This window comes from Ambystoma mexicanum, chromosome 5q (genome assembly GCF_040938575.1).
Source record: "Ambystoma mexicanum isolate Mex_15411 chromosome 5q, UKY_AmexF1_1, whole genome shotgun sequence".
Classification (NCBI taxonomy): Eukaryota; Metazoa; Chordata; class Amphibia; order Caudata; family Ambystomatidae; genus Ambystoma; species Ambystoma mexicanum.
This window is the reverse complement of record NC_090933.1, coordinates 112,439,184-112,459,188: the sequence shown is the minus strand read 5'-3', so window position 1 is coordinate 112,459,188 and position 20,005 is coordinate 112,439,184. Positions and strand designations below refer to the sequence as shown.

General features: G+C 48.0%; 1 long non-coding RNA gene across 2 annotated transcripts in view; it reads right to left on the bottom strand.

Annotated features, from left to right (window-relative positions):
- The window catches only part of LOC138497274 (uncharacterized), a 69,593-nt gene extending 50,059 nt beyond the window's left edge, over positions 1-19,534 (bottom strand). The window contains exon 1 of one of the 2 annotated variants that reach the window (XR_011278555.1): positions 19,458-19,534. This is a non-coding gene — a long non-coding RNA (uncharacterized lncRNA). The remainder of the gene's footprint in view (positions 1-19,457) is intronic. The other variant, XR_011278554.1, reaches the window with a different exon arrangement.
- Positions 19,535-20,005: the final 471 nt, after the last annotated feature.

Here is a 20,005-nt window from a genome sequence, read left to right as displayed (position 1 = left end):
TTCTTGAGTTGCTACCGGAAGCAGAGATGTGTCCGATTTTGTCTCACTCTCCTCACCTGATCGGTAATCCTCCAACTCTTCCGTATTGAGATGCCGACGTGAGCAGAAATCTCTCTTCGTGGTCGAAGATACTTGTCTACCAAGAGAGGAAGCCACAGTGAATGGTTGAAACAAGCAGTCCTGGGACTCCTCTCCCGTAGTAGGCGACAAGGGAAAAAGCCTTGATGGCAGAAAAAACCCTTGAAAGGAACGAAGCCAATCCGGAGTCTTCCAAGGAGATAGATGGTACGTCGTCTCCAGTGGTTGCAGAAGAGTAGGTAGTCGGCTACTGAGGATTGGAGGAGGTAGACGACAGCTGATGGTGGCAGAAACAAGGCAGTCCTCGCCTCGCAAGATTGAGTAGCGAGAGAGTCGTGCCGGCGGCGAGAGAGAGCCGCGGGAGCTGAAAGAAAGCCAAAGAGAAGCAAAGGAGAGAAGAGAGAGAGAGAGAGGAAGAAGCCTCGTTCGAAGCTAGGAGAGGCGAAGGGAAAGGCACGGACCAAGCCGCGATAAGGCAAATACTAGCGTTCTCACCCAAAGCAGGAAACAAAACACTACGGGGGTTGCAACGCAGCGATCGCTGGGAGTGAGAGACTGAAATACCTCCCAGCGACCGCCATGTTGCCGCAGAACTAGACCGCGGCTGCACGTAAGCGAAATCAACGTGCTGGAACTACGGTCTGCGCCGGAGCCTCCAATGCAGAAGTACCCGCCAATCGGCCCGGCTGCGTATGACAAGATTTTTCTCCTCAAGCTTCAACATGCCCAGTTGGCTGTTCCAAAGGGAGTACCCAGCCGTACAGACAGATCTGCCCCCAGCTAATCTATTCAATTAACAACTGACCTGGAGGGAGTCTGAGCTGGAGGAGCAAAGGACTCAAGAGGGGAGGAATTTGCAGAGGGATTGTTGCAGCTATTTCGCACCCAGTCCCAAAAAATCATTGTGCACAATGCAGAGGGTCTGAAGTATAATCCTTGCATCAACTGGTAGGCAATGAAGGGATTACAGAGCTGGGAAGATAGGATCCAAGGGCATGAGGCCAAGGACAAGTCTCGCAGTCCTGTACTGGATTAGTGGTAGAGGGTGGATTGTGGAGGCAGGTGGAATGTTTGAAGAGCCTGTCACAGTACTCCAACCTTGAGTAAAAGCTAGCATGAGAGACTGTGAGCATGTAGTTGAATGATAAGAAAGGCACAGTACCCCTGAGGATGAGATGAAGTTAATCTATCTCAAGATACGTCAGAAATGTATGTGGAAAAGGAATGTGTTGAGTCAAAGCTGATCCTGAGGTTGTTGGCCTTGCAGGTGGAGGTAAGAGGAGGGCCAAGTGGGGCTGGCCAGAGAGTGAGGGGAAAGGATGGTGAAGGTGTACCGATGAGGAGGATGTCAGTCTTGCTGGCATTTAGACAGAGATTGTTTGCAGTACACCAATTGCAAATGGCTGTTACGCTCACCTGGCTCCCACAGAGGCGTCGATCTGGACTGGACTGCTGCAGTCTCCACCAATGTGACGCGTAGGGCCGAGATGACGGATTGGACTGGCCCACCTAGCTTGCTTCGATTGGCCCGTAGGAATATTCTTCTGCAAGTGGAGAAAGGGAATTAACCACCAGTGGAGTTGAGCGTAAATCCCCCCACCCCGCTGTTCTCCTCACTGATCACCTTGGATGTTCCCTCTAATAGTCTCACCTGATGATTTGAAAAGATGAGCTCTCCATCCTGCATTGAGTGCAGGGGCGCGTAGATAACCAGTTGCTTCACTGGCTTGAAGGAATTGGTGAGTTCCAGGACAATATTGACTCTGATATTCCCAGCAAGACGCCGTAAGTATGTAGTTTGTAAGAGTTCAAATGCCTGACTTTCACTCTTGTCCGATTCCTTGCAGGTTGCAGCTTGACCCTAGCGAAGAGTTCCTCGTGGCAACCGGTAATGTTCTGGTAAGGATTTGTATTATCCAACACAGTTCGATAAAATAATGTCCATATGTAACCTGTTGCTTTTTCCCTTATTCAGGCGCTGAGAGAAAGTATGAAGTCTCGGAGAATAATGCCTCCGGCGGTAAAATTAGGTAAGTCTTTTGTGGTGAGGAGGGTTCCCTTGTTAGTCCCTTGTTTCACCTTGCTGTCCTTTTGTTTCCCCTTAGGGGCCAGGGTTCGGCTAGGATGCAGTGGAAGCTGCGCTAACCTGTGAAGAAGAATAGTACCCCCGGTGGTAAAATCAGGTAAGTCTATGGGGGGTATTCCTCTGTGTATTCCCTTGGCTCGGGGTGCATGAACATGGTCACTAGGTTCCCATGACCTTTCCTGTGGTCCGTAACCTTTCCAGTCGATTAAATAAAAAAGTTTTGACTTTATCAGTTTGGAGTCCAGGATGTTCTTAACTTCAAATTCGGGTTCTCCGTCTACAAGGATGGGGTCTGGTGGCTTGGTTAGTCTTGTCCCTGGTTGTACTGGCTTCAAAAGTGACACATGAAAGACGGGATGAATTTGCATATTAGCAGGTAAGTCCAACTTGACAGCCACCGGGTTGATAATGGCCTTAAGAGAGTAAGGTCCCAAATATCTGGGTTAAAGGTCGGTGTTCCCTTTAGAGGTATATGTTTTGTGGCTAACCATACTTGGTCCCCTATTTGGTATTGTGGAGAATCACTTCTATGCCGATCAGCATCTTTCTTGTATTTTTCTTTCGCCTGTTTTAAATGTGCAGTTGCTTCCTTAAAGGCTTGTGTAATCGTAGCGTGCAGATGGTCCACTGCGGGCATTTCTAAGTCTTGGGGTGAGTCAAGGTCTGAGGTTCGAGGATGGTGCCCATATAAGGTATAAAAGGGGTTTTGTCCAGTTCCAGAGTGTACTGAATTATTGTATGCATATTCGGCGATCCAAAGAATGTCTTTCCAATTACTCTCTGTCTGATGTATCATACAACGCAGGTATTGTTCGAGAGTCTGGTTGGTCCTCTCCGTTTGACCATCGGTCTGGGGGTGGTGACTGGTCGCTAACGTCACATCGATTTGCGCCAATTGACAGCATTTTTTCCAAAAATGTGAAATGAACTGACTGCCCCGGTCAGAGACAAACACGGACGGACATCCATGTATGCGAACAATGTTTTCGAGGAATTTTTTGGCCAGGATTGAGGCTGAAGGTAGTCCTTTTAAAGGAATAAAGTGGGCCATCTTGAAAAAAAAGATCCACAGTAACTAGAATGGTGTTAAACCCATTACAAGGAGGTAGAACGGTGATAAAGTCTAACGATAAGGTGTGCCATGGTGTAGGCGGAATGTCTATGCACGTTCTGAGGTCACCTTCCTTTTTGGGTACGAAGAACAAAGTTGAAGATGCAGGGGACTTGGATGGGTGAATAAAGCCATTGGCAAGGTACTGGTCTAAGTATTGTCGTAGGTGAAGGTTCTCAGGTTCCGTAAGGGCATAGATCCTGCTACAAGGGGGTTGTGCACCGGATATGAGATCGATCTGACAATCGTACGATCTGTGAGGAGGTAAGGTGTTTGCCTGCTCCTTTTGGAAGACATCCTGGAATTCTTGGTATTCTGGAGGTAGTTGCATGACTGCTGTGGTTACTGTGGCCAGGCCTGCATTCTGATTTTTCTTTGGGTAACAGGCTTGGGCACAATCCGGGAAGGTTATTCTCTTCTCTCACCAATCAATACAAGGATTATGTGTTTCCAACCAAGGTATCCCCAGTATTATTTGGAACTGTGGGGCTTTGATTAGATCAAACACAATAGTCTCTCGATGCCCATACTGACCCAATAGTGTCATCTCTGCGGTGGAATGAGTTACAGGCCCAGAGGCAATTTCAGTTCCATCGACTGTGGTGATGACATCTGAGGTGGTTTTTTCGGCAGAGACGTAGATTCATCCTGGAAGCCAATTCATAGTCCACATAGTTTCCTATGGCCCCGCTGTTAGGCAGAAACCTGTGCAGTTCCCTTAGGGACCACTGCAAAAGATTTAAGACTACAGGTGTTGGCAGTAAACCCACTTGGTAGCAGTCTGTACCACCCAGATTTACCTAGTCGCTGTGGCTGAGCAGTCAGACTTCCCTCAAGAAGAGTTAGGCAGTATGCAAAGTATACTCAATAGGCACTCAGATACAATAATACAAGCAAACACTGACCAGAGCTTTGGTATCAAAGTATATAATTATTTATTTAAAAACACAGTTGAAACACTCCAGCACTCTTATTGTAAAATATTCTAAACACAGTTACTATTATGATATATACACCCCTTTTTCCCTATTAGAAAATCACAGTAAAACACCACTTATTTTCATACAGAGGTGAGCGCTTAACTAGCTTGCACTCTAATAAGTTTGTGAAAAAGGTAGGAAAAAAAAAAAAGGGAGACAGTAGTCAGTCCCAGGGTATGGAGTCTATACTGGGGGGTCACTATGACACCCCTGTGTCACTGCACTGAGGGTGCTGTGTAACACATATCACAAAAACACATGAAACCCTATGGAGTAAAAGACCCCATAGCCCATTAAACACTTCTAGATCCAAAGAAACACACTCAAATCATGTCCAAGAGTGAGGGTAAAAGAGTCTCACTCTTGGCAGGAGAAAAAAATAAACCCCAAAAATCCAGCAAAGCTGCTGGGGGACTCACTAGGTTAGGAAATTCAGCCTAAACAGAGAATTCTCCCTAACACCCGCTATCAATGTATGCCCTTACTGCGTGCATACGCGATGGCTGCCCTGGATCTACGAGGACCATTGGTATGATGAAATGCGAGGTCTGAGTATCCTTCTTCAAGCTCGGCAAGCGGACCTCTACGCTTGTCGGGCGTGGTCGTTTCCCGAGTCTGACTCCATATGGCTCTTATCAGCAGCTCCTACCACCTTCTTGGGTGGTTTTACAGGGCAATCCCGTAGAAAATGTCCAGAAGTTCCACAATATAGACACAATTGCATTTGCCGTCTCCTTTCTCTTTCCTTCTCGGTTAAGGGTCCTTTAACCCCTCCGATTTGCATGGGTTCTGATGCATCTGCTCCTTTGGGGTTAGCGTGGGTTTTGACCAACACCGATTCTCAAACTTGGCTTGATCAGCCTTTCTGTTCTGAAGTCTGTGATCTAACTGGACCACTAAGTCTATATATTCAGCGCAGTCTTGAGGTGGGTTCACGACTTGAGCCAAGACATCCTTGAGTTCTCCTCGAAGCCCTCGATGAAATAACGTGATTTGTTTTGCCTCAGGCCATCCAGTTTCCACTATTAACCTATTAAAGGTTGCGATGTAGGATAGAAGGTCCTGGTTACCCTGTCGTAGGGACAAAAGTTCGTTATCCAGTGCCTGTCCCTGGGAGTGCTGGGTAAATAGTCTTTCCATGCTAGTTTGAAAGCCCTGAAAATCCCGTAGAATTGGGTCATCCTGAGTAACTAGTAGAACTGACCAATCAGCTGCACTGCCGCTGAGATATGACAATACAAAGGCTACCTTGGCTTGATCGTTTGGCAAGGCTCCAGGTCTGCATAAAAAGTGCAAGCGGCATTGGTTCATAAACACGGTGAACCTTTTGGGATCTCCGGCAAAGCGTTCGGGTGGGGCTAATGGAATATGTCCTGGTAGGTTTATTTGCAAAGGGTTACTCGATAACACAGGTAGGGGTGCTAGTCCAGCCTGGCTTTGCAAAAGTTGCTAGCAAGATCATCAGTTCGCTCCTTTGACAAAATGAGTTCCCTCCTAAGAGCATTGGTTTCTTGATGGGCGGAATGCACTTCAGCCCTTAGTTCCCCTAGTAGTTGGGCCAATTGGTCAGTCTCTGAGGTATCCATAACGCCCGGGTGGGAATTTGTGGGTAGGCTTCGCGTTCTGTTATGCTCACCTAGCTCCCACAGAGGCGTCGATCTGCACTGGACTGCTGCTGTCTCCACCAATGTGACGCGTAGGGCCGAGATGACGGACTGGCCCACCTAGCTTGCTTAGCTTGGCAAGTAGGAATATTCTTCTGCAAGTGGAGAAAGGGAATTAACCACCCGTGGAGTTGAGCGTAAATCCCCCCACCCCGCTGTTCTCCTCACTGATCACCTTGGATGTTCCCTCTTATAGTCTCACCTGATGATTTGAAAAGATGAGCTCTCCATCCTGCATTGAGCGCAGGGGCGCGTAGATAACCAGTTGCTTCACTGAATCGAAGGAATTGGTGAGTTCAAGGACAATATTGACTCCGATATTCCGGGCAAGACGCCATAAGTATGTAGTTCGTAAGAGTGCAAATGCCTGACTTTCACTCTTGTCCGATTCCTTGCAGGTTGCAGCTTGACCCTACTGAAGAGTTCCTCGTGGCAACCGGTAATGTTCTGGTAAGGATTTGTATTATCCAACACAGTTTGATAAAATAATGCCCATATGTAACCTGTTGCTTTCTCCCTTATTCAGGCACTGAGAGAAAGTATGAAGTCTCTGGGAATAATGCCTCCGGTGGTAAAATTAGGTAAGTCTTTTGTGGTGAGGAGGGTTCCCCTTGTTAGTCCCTTGTTTCACCTTGCTGTCCTTTTGTTTCCCCTTAGGGGCCGGGGTTCGGCTAGGATGCAGTGGAAGCTGCGCCGATCCGTGAAGAAGAATAGTACCCCAGCTGGTAAAATCAGGTAAGTCTATGGGGGGTATTCCTCTCTGTATTCCCTTGGCTCACCTTGCTGTTCTTGTCTTCTCCTTAGGTGCCAGAGTGCGGCGGTAACATGCAGGAGGATGCGGTGAAATGTGAAGATGCTGCAAAGGCCGGTGAGTTCAGCGCGGCGCTGCAGCAGGCGAGGCGACGCGCATAAAATAACTTCTTTCTTCCAGCTCGGAGGCGCGATGGATCGGGAATTCAGGTAAGAATCAAAGGTATTGCTCTAGTTCTAACCTTTTCTCCTTCTTTCTCCCTTTTCCTAGGAGCTCCAAACTCGAGGCGGGCGTGGCAGAAGACTGGATGCAGACTTGCAGGCACGGTGAACGTTACGCTGCTGGGTGCAGAATAACGCAAAGCATGTGCTGCTCTTTGGGCGTGGTTTAAATAGCCTCCAAAATAGTCCCAGGTAAGTATTTCTCCCCAGCCCCACCCGAGTAAAAAAAATAGTCCCTAGGTAAAATAGTCCCTTCCAAGCCTTGTTTGGCTTGGAGCTCTTGCAGCATGGTCTGCATCAGGTAAGTTTGCAGCATGGTCTGCATCAGGTAAGTTTTAATCTATGAGCCTGGCGCCTATGGCGCCAGGACTGACTCTCTATATGAGCCTGGCGCGATAGGTGCCAGGACTGCACCCAAATAGCCCCTAGCGGGGGTTGTTGGGTTTGCTTGGGGTAACTTGATGCCTGCTTCCGGGGTTGCTGGACTTGGTCTGGGTCCCCAGGGGTAGGCATCATGACAATGGTAATGAGGCTATCAGAAATAAGGGAGGGAGAAGAGTTGCCCAAGGGCAGCCTGGAAATGAGTTGGTTGTCATAAGCATAGCACTGGAAGTGGTAGCAGAAAATGAAAATGCAGTAGGCGAGAGCTGCCAGGTGCTGTTTGTATAGTCAGGCCGAGAGGTCAGACCCCTGGTACACACCACAGGTAGAGAGCGAGATTGAAGAAAGGAAGGAGCCAAGTTGTAGCTGGGAGGGACACACATGCCAAACACACATGTCATTGAGTCACACGCATCAATACTCACCAGATGATGCATCATAATCCATCCTCCCTCCCACTCCATGGATTTGTTCTTCTGGGATGAACTCTGAAGCGATCGCCTCATGCTGAGTGAGTTCATCCTCCTCTGGTGGTGGCCCACCACCAGTCATCAGAGACACGGAATAATTGGAGGCACGCTTTTGTTCTGCACTGCATCGGAGGTCATTGCTGAGCCGTGCGCACCTGGAATCCCATGGCTGTCACACCATCTGCAACATGCTGACAGTGGACCCAACACTGATGATGCGTTGTATGGCACTGTGGGCCCACAAGCATATCGCGTTGGTGTTCCGACACGTAGTCCACAAGGAAGTCCAGTTCCTGCTTGCAGAAGGCTTCTTCATTGTCTGGGGTCCCAGCCTCTTGTGCCGGAGCACGCTTCCTCCTTTTGACCGGTGTTACTGACCCTGAGTGGGCAATGTGGCCCTGATCAGTGGGGGCAGTGGCACTGGTGGACTGGACCAAGGCAGTGGGTGTTGTTAGATGACAGAAGGCCTGGCGTGGGTCTGACTCACTGCCAGGGTGGTGGTGGCTGCATCTGCACATGCAGTTACCACCACCCGGCTGCTTGGGGCAGCAGATGTCATAACTGCCCCAGATACGTGTGCCACAGTCACAGCTACAGTGGACACACATGACGTCAACCTGCGGACAAGATGGAAATCGTCCTGAGAGTCCTCGTCACGCAACGCAACATGCGCCGCCTGACCCAGATCCCGGGTGGAGGTGCCCACAGCTGCACCTGCAGCTACCACCACCGGTGGGCCCGTGACAGCAGATGTAAATTGCTGTTGGGTGATATGGGCGCCAGGTTGTGATGTAACAGCTGCATCACCAGGAGCCACAGGGGGTGATGGCATGCCTGCACCAGCACGTGGCTGGGCATCCTGCCCCAGAGGGGCACCCCGCCTCTTCCCCCCTGTAGCCACCCTGGACTCCCCGTCCTCCCTAGTCTCGTGCCCATGTGCCCGACCACGCCCAGGCCTGGGAGGATGCCCAGCTTTGCCGCCCTTAGCCTTTGGTGGCCTCCCAACCATGGCACCGATGGAAAATAGGCTATGGGAGGTTCAATCAACAATTGTCCTGGGCAATTGTCTAGAAAGGGGCAGGGTAATTGATGGAATAGGTACCCCAGCGCTCCTGCAAAGCTGTCTGTGACCCATGGGGAAAAATGATGGGTCACGCAATGCTCAGGCACCCCCTAAAAAAATAAAAGTAAAAAAAAGATATCAAAAATTGACAAAATATAAGAACAAGTAATTGAAAATTAAAAAAAAATAATGTGCACGCGACCCCAGTAGCCCACGTGCGTGGGTTTTACCTCCAGCAGTACAGTGTGTCACCCAGGGACACAAAAAAGACATACGTGCGGAACACGCAGGCTACTATGACCTCAAAAACAGTACGTGATGCACAAGGGGAACCACAGTGGGAAAAATAGCGTACGCAACACCGCCTGCCTTGCGTGGAGAAAAAAATCAAAAACACACGCGCTTGTGCACGTAGACAACACCCCGCCAAAAGAAGAGGTACGGACTTCAGATACTGTGAAGTAATCACGTGTGATTCCAGCAGAGTAAACACACGCGTTGGTCTCCACGAACAGCACGTACAGTGGTCTGCTGGCCCGCATTCACTTTTAACCCGTGCTGAAGGCAACATCCACGCACGTAACATCACTTACGTGCTAAGGCTCTTTCCTCGAATTACACAAATTCACACACGGACATGATTTTTTTGCACGTGCGGATGCACCCGTGCTGAGGAAAACGCCTGCGCGTGTTACGTCACATACGCGCTTACGCGCTAAGGGCCTTTCCTCGGAATTCACGCAAATTTGCTGTTTTTCACATGCCAAATAATTCTGTATCAAGCTGGCCACGCGACAACACACGGAAGACCATGCTCCTGCCCAGAAGGCTGAATTACTGCCCCCATAGCCCCGAGCAGCCTCCCATGCGCCATCTGCTGCTGCCTGCTGCCACCGTGCCCTGCCATTTGGTGCCTGCACATCTGCCATCTGCAGGGGTCCAATTACTGTGACCACCCCTGTTGGAGCAGAAGACTTCTGACTGGTGTTCCATCACTCCACAGCCCAGCCCCAGGACGCAGTTGCCAACCCACACCTGCCTCGGGGGTTGCCATGTCCGACGCAACACCATCTGGCACCAGTGGCAACCCCCCAGCAGAGAGGCAGAGGGCTGCCAGCTTTGCTGCCAATGAAGTTGGCATCCTGGTGGAGAAAGTCCTGGGGCATTATGATGCCCACTTCACACCATTGCGCGCTGACAAGGAAGGACGGAGGAGGATCTGGACGGACATAGTGGGTGCCATCAACGCAGAGAGGGTAGCACCCCGCGACATCAAACACGTCCAAAAGCGCTGGGAGGACTACAAGTCCAGGACCCTCAAGAAGGCCCAGCGCATTTTAGACACAGCGGATGCAATGAGGCTCCAGGGCCAGCTTACCACCCTGCAGATGAGGGTCCTGGAGCGCATTCGCCCAGTGCTTCACCACGAGATCCTCAGGATGCAGTCCCGTCTGGAGTTGAGCGGTAAGTGCCCATGCATCCTATTTAAAACAGTGCATGTTGCAGTGTGGTGGTAGTTAGCTACTTGGCTGTATGTGTGACATGGGTCATGTATGGATGTGTGTGTGCGAGGGACATGATGGTGCTGCATGTGAGTGCAGTCAGCGTGACCCACATGGATGGTTTATGTGTCACAATGCATCATGCGGAGCAGCATGTCGAATGTACGCGTGTATGCATGCCTGTGTCTGTACCTGGACATGTCTGGGGTATGAGAGATGGGTGCTGCTGTCATGGACATGCATGGTGTACATGTCTGTGAGTCTGAGTAGTGTGTGAGTGACTGGTAAACGCCATGGATGCATGACACATGTCCGTGATGTGTTCATCTGCAGATAGAGCTTAGTCATCCTTGTATTCACTGTGTCTTAGGGTATACGGGGCCAGATGCATGACCCTCCGGTGATGTGTGTGCATGTGATCAGCATGTCCCATGATGCATGTGAGTTTCAGCCGACCATTGGATGTTTCTATGGTGCCTTGGACATGGATGCAAATGTTTGTTGCATGTGCCATGCCTGTTCCTGCATGTGTGTTGCCTGCACTGACCCATGTGTTGTGGAGGGACATGATGGAAGTGACGTTTGACAGTGCCACTCATGTGCTATTGCTTTGTGTCTAGGGGACTATTGTTCAGTACCCTGATGCTTGTGTTCAATGTCTCCCTTTACACAGCGGCGAGTGAAGAAGAGGGCGGAGGTGCCCGTCACTGGGGATGGGGTGGAGGACATGTGTCGGGGCCTGCTGGCAGGTGCCCGTCACTGGGGGGTGGGGTGGAGGACATGTGTCGGGGCTCCCAAGTGCATGGTGCCATGTGGCCTGCCTGCGGGGCATGGTATGGGGTGATGGGCTGCCTGCGGGGCATGGGGAGGGGGGGGGCAAACACTGCCAAATCATAAAACTCCACGCGCACCCCTCGGAATATGCGTACCCCGCTCGCGCTAGCAAAATCGTGTGTGAAACTCCCTGTGCACCCCCGGAATATACGTAGGCAGCCCATCCACCCTCCCCATGCCCCCCAGGCAGCCCATCCACCCTCCCCATGCCCCACAGTTAGCCCACACCACAGGGTGGACTTTTTCCACACATTTTACCTGACGCAGCGGGGTATGCATATTCCGAGGGGTGCACGGGGTCTTTTACACGCATTTTCACTGGCGCGAGCGGGGTACGCGTATTCCGAGCGGCGCGTGGGGAGTTTTACACGCATTTTTGCTTGCGCGAGCGGGGTACGTGTATTCCAACGGGTGCGCGGGGAGGTTTACATGCGTTTTCGCTAGCGTGAGCGAGGTACACGTATTCCGAGGGGTACGCGGGGGGTTTTACATGCATTTTCGTGGTTGGGGGGCAGTATGCTGGCCCACTGGCCTTTGCACCGTGTAGGGGATTTGTGCGATGTTTTTGGCGCACAGGGCGGGGTTGGGGGCGTAACTGGCGCTGCTGCAGGGTCGCTGCGCCACTCTGCGCCATGGCTGGTTATGGATGTAAGTATCCATGAATACGCTGTGCGCTGAAATGGGTTTTGGTGCACGCGGCTGGCGCAGACTAGCGCACCGTCCCTCTGTGCGCCAGCCGCGTGCACCACTCGTGCGCTGAATTCTATGAATTACCCCCGTAATGTCAAGGTTGCAGGAGGGTTTCTGCCAAGGGGTGAGTACCCTTGACAACATATTTCATTTATATCTGTTAAACTAGAAGTTTATTTTAATAACAGGAGAAGTATATTTATTGCATTGACTATTCAACGCTGTCCCTCATAAATAACAATAGAAGGACTAATCAGACTTGGGAGCCCCACGTGCTACTGTTATAGATTTCTAATTTGTAATCACAAAATGTTATTACTGTTAGATTTGGGACCAGGGAGACCACCAAGAGCTCCCTTGTCCAATTAGGTGTAAGGCAGGGTTGTGTGATGCCCCCCCCTGCTATTTTCATTATTTATCAGCACCGTTATTCTGGAAGTCAATAATCTAGAAGTGTAGGCTCCTTTTCTTGATGGTGAAAAAATGAGCATCTTAAAATTGAAGGACATGGCGGTTACAATCTCTAAGACACCAACGGGTTTGAAGAAACAGCTAGATTTAATTGAGTCTATATGCTCTAATTAGGGCTTCACAATGAATGTCGCAAAAACAAATTGTATGACTCGCAATGGGAAGAAACAGCTTAGTTTTTCTGGAAAGTGAGACAGGTATCTAAAGGCTCACCTTTATTTTCCAGGCATGTAGGTGCCATACACAGTTTTATTAAATGCTACATGATCAATCTGTTTTACTAGTCTTCAAGCTATATTGAGCACACGCATTACTAGACACCTTGTACGTGTCAGACATATCGGGCCTCGCGCACTTGTCCGAATTGGAGAAATTTGACAACAAGGTGCATAGGTCCTTTGCATCACTGCTACCAAGGACCCCTATTACTGCACTAAGGTTAGAGCTGGGCACGTGCAGCGTTAGCTTTCAGGCAAACGTGGGGCCCAGTCTGCATTGGATTGAGAGCTGGTGTTCTTCATTATTTATCAATTACAGAAGGGTGTTTTGCCTTGCGTTCTACCGGAGGCTGAGCCACAAAGGACAGGTGGCCTTCAGGATGAAGATTCCTTTTTATTAGTGATGCACTGTAATTGATCACCACCAAATTGATTTAGAAATAAGCCTATAAAGAGGGGAGGAAGAGGGGACAATCAATCAAATCTTATTGGCTAGTTTGTCTCAATGTATGCAGAGCAGCTATTTTGAGTAAAAGGGCAATTTGGGGAGTGCGTTTGATTTAACCTGTTTTCCAATATACTGTATATTAAGGTCAGAATGGGTATACTAACACTTGTTGCCAGGTGGACCAAACAACCAAATAGTGATTTGCGGCATTGTTTAGTTATCTACCCTGGCTACAATACAAACTCGAAGTATTTGTTAAGACTGATTTTTCTGTCCATAATAATAACCACTTCCAAGGCACATTATCTTTGTCGCATTTGCGATGCTGACTCTGTCACCTTTGCAGTAGCCGATTATATAGTTGCAGCCTGGGAATTATGGAAATAAATATCAGAATTATAAAGGTCTACAATTTGGGGTCTTAGGCTAAAAGAGACTTGCTTAATAGAGTTCCATTATTCAATAATAATTTTTGTTTGCCTAATTGTATTGAGTTTGTGTTAATTTTTATAGGTGCACCTGTTCTTAATGTAATTAGGTTTATTATTGTTCCTTTTTTAGTGCAATCATGAGTTTCTTTAACGATAATGCTGTGCAATTTCACCATCTTATGTTATGAATAATTGCAATCCAGCAATTATCTGATGTTTTAAATTTGGACGTTTAATGGTTTAATTTAAGAATAAGCATGAATTGAACCAAACGTATCACTGGTGTATAAATCTCTTGCCGGGAAACAATGTCCCTGTAAAAAGATTGGAGCAACACTTGCCAAGTGTTTCACACAAATATCACTTTTTTAGGGCAATTTAGATGATAACCAACCCTCACACAACTTAGTGGTAAAAGATTTGAATGTTTTCAATTCTGCCGAATTGTCTAACCTTTTTAGCAGTCTCAGCCCTTAACAGATCGGATACCTACAATTAGAATGCAGCAGATGATTAATCAATTCTACTACAAAGATCTGCAAAACGCAACCTTATCAAGGAACATTCACTGAAACTCGTAAGGTATCAATTTCAACAAAACGTATCTAACCCTAATCCACCTACCAACTACTACCACCTCCTATGATTATAATATTAGGAACCTATTTACTTGTAATCAGTACTAGATTGACTACACATTTCTAAACCACAAATTAAGTGTTTGGATCATGTGTCTATGTCTTATTGCACTACAAATTCTGATCCAATTTAACTCTGAATCCAGATCTATATGTTTAGCATCCTTATTATTATGATTGCTTACAGGTGTACACTAGTTGTTCACTAACAAGAAACGTATCCCCCCCTTTCTTTTGTGATCTCATGTATTTATGTAATGTCTACTATAATTTCTCTTTCAGTGTTTAATTTATGATGTTTTGGTTCTTATTTCGTCCATTATATTTCTTTCCTCTGTGCCTTGGCAAATATGTAATCTTTAACATGACTCTGATGATTAGATACCAATTAAATTTCACAGAAAAAGCTCCATTTATGCGAAACACCAGCCAAGTGTCGGCCCCAATCTTATAGAAGACTTATCGAATTTGATCTTTTTCATTCTATAAAACCTTTTTTTAGCAATTATTCTTGAAATCGCTTGAAACAACTTGATAATTGGAATTAGTGCAGATTAAGGTCTCCATTTAGGAACCTTGACGTTTATTACTCTAAATAAGAACACAAGACAGAGGGCCTCATCACGAGTTTGGCGGTAACTGTTAAATGCGGCGGTAGCGCTATTACCACTGCATTTAAGTGTCCGCCAGATCATGACCTTACCGGATTTCCCCCCAGCTCTGAGCTGGGGGGCAATCCGGGCAAATTTGCCGATTTTCAGCACCTTTACCACCGGCGGGAAATCCGTCGGCGGTAATAGTGCGAGTTTTCCCCTTTGGGCACAATGGGGAATGAGGAATTCCCGAATGGGCCCAATGGGGAATGGGCAATAACCGTTCGGCCAAACCCGTGATCCGGCACTAATAGCGCCGGGGGGGGGTTTGGCGGTAGTGCTATTACCGCCCAACTCGTCATGAGGCCCAGAGTGTCTTTCTTTAGGAAAAAGACTAGCAGCATATCCCCCAAACTCTGATTTTTACATTTAGTACAGGCAGAGCAGTCTTCTGGTACCCTCTCCCCCTTTTCTAATCTTCTGTAAATGTGCTTTTTTAGTTCTTTTTTAGCATTTGGTAAGCCACTTACTTGGAATATTGTAGCTTGTGAATTTCAGGGGGATCCCTCAAAGTCTGTAATGACTAATTTGATGTAATGTGTGAAACTACAACTTATCAAAACACATGCAACCAATGTAGAGTGAAGGCAAATGCTTCCCCTTAAAGGTAAAGGCCTCTTTTCATATTCAGGGGCTCTGTGTCTGCTGAGATGGAGCTACAGGCTCGCCCTGAGGGGAGGTGGCAAATGTCCAGTGCTGTCTGGATATTTGTTGACCCTGTGATGGATCAAGGGTGGGTCAAGCCTCCACTGCAATGGGGCTGTGGCACAGGTCAAAGCCTCTGGCCCTGCTGTGAGCCCAGGGAGGGTCTGCGTGGTACTGGCAACCCTGTTGGTTGCCCGGTTCACTGTCTCCTGCCAAGTGATTGACACCTAGGATAGGTGACCAGAGGATCCTCCTATACTATGTCACGACCCTAGACATTTGATTGAAATTCATGATAATGGCATGAATATGTGCGCATTTGAAGACTGAAGACTATACCCGGCAAAGGCATGATTGCCTGGAATTCTGGTGGCAATCTCGAGCCATGGTATGAATAGATGGATATATGATAGTTTTACAGGGGCAGGACAAAGACTGATATGCAAATGGATATTTCCCATCTGTGAAAGGCACAGTGAGTAAAAGCAGTGGCTGCGAACTCTCAAGTGGTTAATAACCACTGAACAGGTTATCATGTCTGTTCTTGCGAGAGAGGGGCGCCCGCTACCTTTGTATAACTAATTTTTAAGGAACCTGGGATTGGTAACCCTAGGTCCCCTGGGGGCAACCAGACGTGGTCTCCCTCTCACTGTGCTTAGAGAGGCATCAGCTTCACCTCACTGATGATCCCCAACAAGGGTGAAACACGTGTATGGGGTTGCTGGTGGTACTCTCGTTCAGATTGGAGTTGCCATTGTATTTCGGTGCTGGACTGCCCCAAAACGGGCAGGACAAAGACTGATATGCAAATGGATATTTCCCATCTGTGAAAGGCACAGTGAGTAAAAGCAGTGGCTGCGAACTCTCAAGTGGTTAATAACCACTGAACAGGTTATCATGTCTGTTCTTGCGAGAGAGGGGCGCCCGCTACCTTTGTATAACAGATGGATATATGATGCCTATCTCTGGCACAGGTATGAGTACCAGGATATTTGGTGACAATGCACAGCAATGATCTATCTGGATTTTTGGTGACAATGCACAATAATGTGGTGATCACGTGGGTATTGGTTGGCAATCCATACCAATGGGTCAAGTACCTGGAAATGTAATGGCAGCTGCTAACAATGGTGTGTGTATCTGAATGATCACAATTTCTAGCAATGATGGACACATGTGGACATATAAGGCCAGATAGGCAAAATAATATTTTTGCCAAGTGTCGAGTCATGCTAGCACATCTCTCACTTGCCACAAAAAAAGTTGCACCCTATTATCAAAAGGAATCTGAATGTGTGCATCAATGATGTGCACATTCAGAAGCCACGATTGACTTCCTTTGCACATATGCGCAAATCAGCGTGCATTTTTGCGCATCTTAAAGCTCATGCCGAATTCATAAATGGGGTGCTTTTGCAAAGATGACTCACACCAAGAGTTGTAGTAGAAAAAAGTGTCATGATCCGATCCATCTGCTTACCCATAATCTTGCTAGCAGCCCAGCTGTCTCTAAACAGAATGTTCTCCTGCTCACAGGCTGGCATCGTTTTATCACAACAATCCACAAATGACATCACAGTGTATGTGTAAGGTGAGGTGCAACACTTGCACTTTAAAATGTGCAAAAAAACAAATATATTTCCCTGCGCCTGTTGGAACAAGCAGAGGGATGTGCAATGCATGACAGGGTAAAGTTGGATGCTGTCTTTTACTTAAATGGAAAAGCAGCAGTATTAACACCGCTGTTCCACTCGCATTTCTATCCCTCAAAAAGAGATAGAAATGTGTTTTTACTGTTGTTGATGTTTCACAATGCCAGGCCTTTTAGATGGTCGCCATTGTGAAATGCACTCCCAGAACCCAAAGCAGTGCTTTGGGGCCTGTCTTACATCAGAGTTGAAATCATACTTCTGACACCAATTTATGCAAGGGGGTCTGTCCAGCACATTGTATGTGCTGCCAACTGGCTCTCTACAAATGCACAGGATACATTTGTGAATAAGAGAGCCTGCGCATTTCACAAAGGGTGTAGAAGAGGTGAAATCGTCCCCTGGCACTGATCAAACGATCCATCCATGTTGCAGTAGAAGCCACCCTTCATGATGAAACGCTGGATGGACGGAGGGGTGGCACCATGTGGAGGAGAGCCGCCTGCCCCTCGTAGAGGTAGAAGTGCAGGAGGATTGGCTCTGCAGTGAGTGGAGGCGGGGACGGGGAGAGATGAGGTCCACTACTCACTGTAGCCTCTCCAAGGTCCCATGGGGATTCTGGGGCTGGAGGCTTGGGGGGTGGGCAGCAGTAATTATGTGAAAGGTTTCCAGCTCTGCAGAGGATTCTGCATCTGGGGCCAACTACAACAGGTAGCAGATGCCCTGCACAGCACTGTGTCTGATGCTGTCTGGCACAGATTGCTCTCCCCCGAATTTCCGGTGGCTGATCGACCTGCCCGGCCCCCCCAGAAGAGTGCATTATGGTATGCAGGTCGGAGCCAACACATGCAAAGTGATGTGAGGGGCTTCAGAACAAGACCTCTTACCCCTCACGAATTACACTTACACTCCTGTGGTAGCCCAGTGGACGCCTTACCCCCCAGAGGCCTGTTATGCTTCATTAGCATGAATAAAAGGCAGAGGCTGGAGGTGGGGCGCAACACTTCTTTATTCTTACAACTCAGAACTGGAACTGACTTTCTTTCCGTCGCTCGCCCCTCCTCTTACCACTTCCCCGTGTCCTTCCCCACGTGACATGAGTCAATGACGACGCCACAACTCTGTAGTTCTAATGATTTCTGGGACTCGTGTGGTCCTTGGGTTGGGACAGATGCCTGTGAATAGTTATGAATTGGCTATAAGCGCATGGAGCATTTAGTCACTCCAGCTGCAGTCGACCAAACACAATGCAACATCACCAAACTGCTTCCTCAAATCCCATGCACTAGCTGAGGGTCAAACATAACCACATCATCTACTTTTCTACAGGAGTTTGGACGTGTGCCACGCGTCTTCTACACCTATTGTCCCCTCTTTCCTGTAAAATCAAAAGGGGACACATACAGGAACCAGCTCGTGTGTGGTCTAGAAGGCAGAATAACATCTGGAGCGCAATGCATAAAGAAACTCCTGGGAGCCTCAGTGGTGATGCCCAAGACCATGCAGTCTCTACCGCATAGGTCTAATGTACCACACTTGAACCTTGTGGCGAAAGGCTCCAGGACAGTTCACCATAGCTCGGAACTCCCCCGCTTTCAGTGGGTGTAACCCGCAAAAAGCATCCAGACACCCGCCCACCCGACCAGCTCATCTTTTTCACCCGCCTTGGAGCCACAGACTCTGGTGCATACCTCACACAGGCAGTTCCATGCCTTAAAATCGCGGCAAAAATGGCAGTGTATACAAAATATCACGGCAAAAATGCTGTGGTTTTGCCGCCACAATCATGTAAATGATACAGGGGACACCCCCGCAACCCCCGGACCCATTATACCATTTAAAGGGAGCGGGGGACACCCCCGCTCCCTTTAAATGGTAAAATGGGGTACACCTTTACCAGGTCAAACCACAGCATTTTTGCTGCAATTTTTTTTACCTGTGACATTTTTGCTGCGATTTTATTACCTGATACCACACAGGCTCAGTCTTACGAATTGAGCCAGGGAGTGAGCTGTGGGCACAGAAGAAAGCCAAACAGAAATGTAGGGGTCGGCCACACAGACTCAAGTCATCCAAGTCAGCACTGATAAGATTCCACTTTCTATGGTGTGTTTATTTAGCCTCATGTGAGAAAGTATGTTTTAGTTTATAAATACAATACGAGATTAATTTGTAACAAAAACGTCACTCTCCTTACAATCAGCTGTCTCACTTGCCAAGCTCCCTATACGCACATTCACTTCAATGGGCTCTCACCCCACCCCAAAACAAATCGGATGTTTTCATCCGCCTTGATGTCAAAAAATTGAGAGCTATGGTTTACTGGCCCAGGAAATGAAACATTAACCGTTATGTCTTGATCCACATAATGGTAGTTTTCCTGTCATTATGCGTTTGGATTATCTCCTCTCCACTCACGGAGGAGAGGAGCTGATGAAATCCTAAATAGGACGAGATTTAAAACACCACTCACCTGAAAAACAGTGTATTTCCTTTCCTTGCTTTACACACTCTCCTCGCAGTCCTCCCCGCCTTCCCTGTTCTCTCAGGAGCCCTGCAGTCATTGGATCGGCCACATGTCAGTCATGCAATCACTGGGAAACAGCTGCTGCCTTCCAGTCTCATTTCAGACATTGTGCTACCACCTACTGGCAGAGTTCTGTAAATGCAGTGCAGACTCAACCATAGGACAACCAGCAGGACTTTAGAGTCCCAGGCAGCCTTGTACAGCAGAAGTCCATTAAAAGACATAAATGACGTAGGGTTATAGTGTCACGATGGTTATGTGCTGATATAATAAGCAGCCTTACCTTTCAGGATATCTGAGTCTTGGGAGGGTGTCTGGAGGGGCAGGGAGCGGCAATCAGATTTAGTATGGGGCACACCAGAGAATCCAGGAATTGGGAAGCCAGGTGATGGTTTGTTGAGAAATATGCAGGAGAGAAAAGGTAGTCTTGAGTTTGGGCTTGTCGGGGATTTTTTCTTTTTTAATGTGGGTTGTCCTTACAAAAATCTGATAGG